Source organism: Glycine soja, chromosome 9 (assembly GCF_004193775.1).
Source record: "Glycine soja cultivar W05 chromosome 9, ASM419377v2, whole genome shotgun sequence".
Lineage (NCBI taxonomy): Eukaryota > Viridiplantae > Streptophyta > Magnoliopsida > Fabales > Fabaceae > Glycine > Glycine soja.
Window position 1 is genome coordinate 15,618,968 of NC_041010.1, and position 7,395 is coordinate 15,626,362.

Sequence of the window (7,395 nt, forward strand, 5' to 3'; positions counted from 1 at the left end):
TCCATATAATTTTTGTTTTATTTTTTGTCCGTATAAAATTATAATGTCTTATTTTTTGATCCGGAGTTAGGTTTGCATAACTCCAAACCTATGTGTCATTTTTTTAATTTAAATTTTGAAATGCAATTTTTGGGAGTTAAAAACCACCACAAACTACAAAACTTTATTTTATAAAAAATGTTAAGTTCGGTTGGGTCTAAGTTACATTGAACTGTACCAAACAATTAAATCCCTAAGGTTTTGATGTTAACTGTCGCAACCTACCCTACGACAGGAGTGCGAGGCAAAACACCAAAGGAGCGTCTTCCAAAAAGGAAAACGCGTGGGAATCGCCACCAACATTTATTTGAGGAAAACGTTAGAAAAACCAAAAAGGGATCAACAAATTTTGAAAATAAGGGTTCGGGAGTTGTTTACGCATGGGGAAGGTATTAGCACCCCACGCGCCCGTCACAAGGGACGACAGCCTTTAATCGAGCGTGCAAAAAACCTGACTTCAATATTATTTATTTTCCCTTTTTATATTTTTTTTTGGGTCGACAAGGGTGTTGCCCTTGCTCCTACATATCCTCAGGTGCGATGAGGCATTCAGACCTATGAATTTCTTTAGTCTGAAAGTTTATGTTAAATTGATTTATGTTTTTTTGAAAGATTGATTTTAATTGCGAACAAAAGTCGTTTAAGGCGTTGGACCTTGAAACGATGTTTTAAACTTTGAAAAACGGAGAGAGTCGTTAAGGTGTTGGACCTTAAAACGATCTTTTGATTTTTGAAAAGAGGAGAGAGTTGTTAAGGTGTTGGGCCTTGAAACGATCCCAAGTGATATTTGATAAAAAGAAATTAGTTATGAGTTGGTTATATTTTGGTTTTGTTTATTAACCTTCAATCTTTTTTTAAGATAACTTTACAACACTTAGTGATCGGTTAAGATTGAACTTTATAAAGAAAAAGAGATAGATGATGATAGATGGAGAAGATAAATGTATACAAAACAACAAGGCGGTGACACCTAAGGGTACATAGATCACATTCAATCCTCAAAAACAAAACTAACCGACGGTAGCACGAAGAACACCAAACGATGAGCGATGTAGAGGTTGATCACAATCATGATTCGGTAGCGCCTCGGCTTCGTTTTTCTCTTCTTTCTTCTTCTTCTCTCCGATTTCTCTCAAAAACCTCTCAATACTCAATGCCTATTTATAGCCAAAAATGGCATTTGGTGGACCTGCAGCTCGCCCAGGTGAGCAGAATCTTAGACATGAAGTAACTAGCTCACCCAGGCGAGCTGGTTACTTAACATGGAAGTCTTTTGGTGGCCCAAGCGAGCCAAAGGCTGGCCTGGGCAAGCTAGGGTCTAGGAAACTCAATAAAAAGACCCTTTTTCCCCTTCTTTTTGGTATTTTTAACATTCCTGATCAAAACATTGAATGATCATCTATTTCACACTATAACTGGCGTTTAACACCGTAAGTCAACTAGCAAGGATCAAAAGATCAATGAATGATAGTCCCCAGATGAAATTAGAGTATGACAGTTGCCCCTATTTACTTACCTTTTATTGGAAATAAAAGGGAAGTAAAGATACATACACTAATTTCGTTCGAGCGATCTTGCTATTCGACCGAGCAACTGGCAAAAACCAAGGAAGAGAAACCTGTAAACAAAAGGACATTGAAGTCCTATAAAGCATAAAAAGAAAAGACATAGAATTTCTATAGAGCAGAAGACATTTGAAGTTTTTTTTTCAAAGCATAGAAACAGAGGATGTTGAGTCCTAAGAAGCACAAAGACAAGGACATTGAGTCCTATAAAAGACAAAAGACGTTGAAGCCTTATAAAGTGTAAAAGACAGAAGACATTGAAGTCTTATAAAATGTAAAAGGCAGAGGACATTGAAGACATGTAAATGTAAATGAAGACATTATAGTCTTTTGAAAACATAAATGATTGAAGACATTGAAGTCTTTTAAATGTAGATGAAGACATTGTAGTCTTTTGAAAGCGTAAATGACTGAAGATATTGAAGTCTTTGAAATGTAAATGAAGACATTGTAGTCTTTTGAAAGCGTAAATAACTAAAGACATTGAAGTCTTTGGAATGTAAATGAAGACATTGTAGTCTTTTGAAAGCGTAAATGACTGAAGACATTGAAGTCTTTGAAATGTAAATGAAAACATTGTAGTCTTTTGAAAGCGTAAACGGATGAAGACATTGAAGTCGTTGAAATGTAAATGAAGACACTGTAGTCTTTTGAAAGTGTAAATGACTGAAGACATTGAAGTCTTTTGAAATGTAAATGAAGACATTGTAGTCTTTTGAAAGCGTAAATGACTGAAGACATTGAAGTCTTTTGAAATGTAAATGAAGACATTGAAGTCTTTTGAAAACGTAATTGACTGAAGACATTAAAGTCTTTGAAATGTAAATGAAGACGTTGTAGTCTTTTGAAAGCGTAAATTATTGAAGACATTGAAGTCTTTGAAATATAAATGAAGACATTGTAGTCTTTTGAAAGCGTAAATGACTAAAGACACTGAAGTCTTTGGAATGTAAATGAAGACATTGTAGTCTTTTAAAAGCATAAACGACTGAAAACATTGAAGTCTTTGAAATGTAAATGAAGACATTGTACTCTTTTGAAAGTATAAATGACTGAAGACATTGAAGTCTTTGAAATGTAAATGAAGACATTGTAGTCTTTTGAAAGCGTAAATGACAGAAGACATTGAAGTCTTTAAAATTTAAATGATAGAGGACTTTCAATCCTATGAAAGATAAAGACGAGGACTTTGAGTCCTATGAAAGATAAAAGCGAGGACTTTGAGTCCTTTTGTGAGAGATAAAAGCGAGGACTTTGAGTGATGTGAAAAAAGCGAGGACTTTGAGTCTTGTGAAAGATAAAAGCGATGACTTTGAGTCCTATGAAAGATTAAAGCAAGGACTTTAAGTCCTATGAAACAAATCAATAGGTACTAGTACCAAAGGGCTTAACCTTGTGAGATAGCAAGAGGTCGACTCTTTGAGAGGGCTTCTCATCCCAAACTCAGAAGATAGGACATTAGATTTGGGAAATTGGTATATGAAGAGAAATCTACGCACTTATAGCCTAATATAGATGCAGATACATGCAACCTTCATCTTGAAATGCTAGTAATGCAAAAGGTTTTGAATCATGAAAATTGTGTAATGCTCATGACATTCTTTCCTATTTTTGTGATTTTGATTTTGATTTGATTTTTTTTGCTTTTTTTTTCTTTTTGTGGAAAACACAGATTGACACTCTCCTTCTGATGGACGCAATAACTCATGAGATCTCATCCTATCTTTTTGCAAATCTCTTTGGGGACTCCCTTAGAGTGTATGTTTTGATTTAATCACTTGACAATTTAGGAGAGACGACAATAGAGCCATTTGACATTTAATCAATCAACCGAAATATTGATCCTAGGGTTTTCCCCTATCCTTTTGTTTAAAACATTGATGATTTTTCACAGCAAGAACATATAAGGCTTTGGGACCGATCGCATGCACGATGGAAGGATGACAATGGATGGTTACACTTTGGTGTATGACCAAATGAAACTTTCCTGACTTAAGATTATAGAGTGATGCCAAGGGTCTGTCGATTCCACTGAAACTTGATGGCATGGGCTGATCCCAAAAGAATTTATACAACAAAGGTCACCATTGGATTCAAAAGGAATCCTAAGGAGTCTTCATGAGCGACTAACATCAGATGTACCCTACTATCACAGTTGTCTTTAGGTATTTTCCACAAGCTCTTGGTCGAATGAGTTTTTTTCTCAAATGTGCAATTGTGAAACCTCGAGGATTCTTTTATATATATATATATATATATATATATATATATATATATATATATATATATATATATATATATATTTCAACAATCAAAAGCGTGTGTGGGTTTCATTCTAAAATCCCAACTTAAAAGCAAAATTAGTCATTCCTTGATTCATATGGGCTTTATTGGGCTTGTAACATAGTCAGGTGTAAGAGGGCTATGAAAGAAAGGATTAGAGAGGCTTAATGAGTGTTTAAGGGTTACATTGCGTACGAACCTCGAGAGCTTTGCTTGTACCTTTTTGGGTTGGGCTCTACTCCTTTTGTCTTATACATTAATCCTTATTGCACTTTTTGTGCCTTCCTTGTAAAATCCGAAGATCTTTTGTCTCTCTTTTTCTTTACTCGCCTTTGGCAGATTTTTCTTATTCCTTTCATTGTTGCCCAACTTCATGCATGTGTTTTTTGCATTGCTCTTCCCGCCAGTTTAGCGGTGGTTCCTACTCAGGGTTCCTATTTTGTTTTTGTTGTTTTTTTTTGTTGTTTTTAGAAAAAAAAAATATGCTTTGGCTCAGAGGGGGTAGCAAGGGATAAATTAGTGTTTGGGATGTTGAAACACGACCATGTGTCATTTCAAATCTTGACTATATACTTTTGTAGTTTAGATTTTGGGACCAAACCCCTGATAAACATGCTCCTGATTCTTTCTTCTTCTTATTTGTTATTAACCCGAATTTTTGCTTATGTCGCCCTTTCGGGTTTTCAACCTATCGGGTGAGAACTTCTGATCTGCCCCTAGGTTCGCTTGAGGCTCATGCATGGTGCCTTTCATTGCCCCAGTGTAGGGCTCTGAGGTATCTATTGTTGTCTTTTGTCATGACCTTGTAGCAAGGAAAAAAGAAAGAAACTGTGCAGTTCTCAAAAATGAATTTTCAAGAACGAGAAATATTTAAAGGATTTTCAATTGACAAATTAAGTCAAATGACTCTTGTTCTAGACCACTCAAATCTCAAAAAGAAAACTTTTAAGAATGAGGTCAATCGAACATTTGTAACACAGTCAATCGAACATTTTTTCTTTTTGTTTTGAACTTTACTTGTCGTTTACAGCACCCTCACCAAACATGGAGAACGAGCAATTTCTGATTGAACAGACTTGGAGATTAACTCAGGAGCGCTGGTCACTTGAGCAAACAAACCAACGGCTAACATTCACATTCTAGTGAAAGTTAAATAAGCAAAGACGTAATTGTGAGAGAATGAGAGACAAGGACATCAAATTTTCCATATTATTAGCATTGTGATTGTTGTTTACAGTAATGGCATAAACTTGAAATTCCTAATGAGTCATTGGAGACATCTAACAACAACCTTCAAATTTCCCCACGCATAGTGTCGCTTTGACAAATGTCAGAATTCACAAGCAATTATGCTCCTTGAATTTTAGCTAGCCTGCATCAATTAGATTTTGCACCTTATGTTTCAGGGTCATACAATGCTCAATAGAATGCCCCGGAACTCCTCCATGATAAGCACATGTTGCATTCGAGTTGTATCCTCGGGTAAATGGAGGTTGAGGAACCTTTGTTGGGATTATGGCTACCATTGCATTATTGAGTAGATATGGGAGTAAGTTAGCATACGACACCGGAATTGGGGTGAATTCTACATGCTTCTTTTCTGGAAAATTCCTTCCCTAGTTGGTATTTTGGTTCATATTAAAGGTGGTGTTTGGTATCGGATGTGCAGCAGGCGGGTTTTGTGGCTGATTTAGGGGTGGCCTTTGTGGATGATTGGGTGTTCTTGGCTGATAGAGTGGTGGGTAATGAGAAGGGCTGATATTGGCTGAGTATTGATATTGTTGAGCTGGCGGGAAATTTGGCCATGTAGGAATGGTAGCCACAACATGGGTTTCTCCCTCCTTCTTATTCCCTCCATTTGCCCCTGGCCTCCTATCACTAGAATTCATCAAAGCAGCGTAATCAACTTTGCCTCTTTTTAGGCCTACTTCGATCCTTTCGCCCGCAGACACTAAATCTGCAAAGTTTGAAGGCATGTAACCCACCATCTTCTCATAGTAGAACACTGGTAATGTGTCAATTATCATTGTTATCATTTCCCTCTCCATCATCGTGGGCGCTACTTGAGCTGCCAGATCCCTCCACCTTTAGGCGTATTCTTTGAAAGATTCATGCTCCCTCTTACACATATTCTGTAGCTACATTCTATCCGGAGCAATATCAGAATTGTACTGATACTTCCTAATAAAGGCAACCATTAGGTCCTTCCAGGAATGGACCCGAGAAGGTTCCAGATTAGTATACCAGGTGACGGCTGCCCTAGTAAGACTTTCTTGGAAGAAATGCATCGACAATTTTTCATTTTTTGAGTATGCCCCCATTCTCCTGTTGTACATCTTTAGGTGATTTTGGGGCAAGTAGTCCCCTTGTACTTATCAAAATCTGGTACCTTGAACTTTGGAGGAACGACCACGTCGGGTACTAGGCACAACTCTGCCATGTCAGCAAAGACATAATTTTCCCCTCCTTCAATAGCCCTCAGCCTTTCCTCTATATGATCAAATTTCTCCCTTTCCAACATGGTAGGAGGCAGTCTTTCCAATGCAAAATGCAAGGGTTGTGGTTGTGGGTGATACTGAGGGCCCCCCGAAGTGTTTGGCATGGGTATGCCACAAAATGCCTGACCCTTAATGGCATATCCAAGGTGAGGCTCGAAGTTAGCTAGAGTGCAGTCTCGGGGTACTTCATGTGTCTCCCCCATGGGTTGAGGGACCTGTGCATGACCAAATTAGGGTTGTTGGCTCTCAATGGGTACGGGAGCAGAGTTATCGACATTGTCATCAGGAGCGTGTGCAACATTGGGTGGTGTATATTTGGGAGGCAGGCCATATGGTGGGAAGGAATGCTTACTCTGGACCTACCCAAAACAGGGGCCACCCATACTTCCCAATGCTTTGCCTCCCTAACCTACCATATTCAAGACTGGATGATTTACTTGATTGAGGTTACATGAGTGAGTCTGGTCCACCTCAGTGGCAGTACTTGCGGCAATAATTGTAGTCGTGTTGATGTTAGTCGATGAATATGACTAACTTTTGTGTATAAAACCTGTGTAAATTGTATCAAACTTCCCCAGTTTATGGTTATTTTGTAGTGTTATAAGTACTTTCTGTTAAGTAAAGGTAATAAATACTCAGTACTTCCATTTTGTGTGTTTAATAATCATTTTCTCTCAATTTTAGGTTAATTAGGCGACTTTGAAAAGTGTTGTTTTTCACTCTCTCGCTAAACCAATCTGCTGGCTTAGCGAGCATCCGCTAAGTGCAACACTCATTGGCTAAGCGCGAGGAAGAGTCTGAAAGAAGATGAGCTGTACAGGTTTGCTAAGCGCACCGCTTCATCTCACTAAGCACACCGCTTTAATCCATCCGCTTAGCGAGAAAAGCACGCGCTAAGCCGAAATTCACTAATGTGTGCTAAGTGGTTCAGAATTGCGCTAAGCGCACGAGCACAAACAAGGCCACCTATTTAAGCCTGAAATCAGATTTTGTGAGGAGAGTTTGGGCTG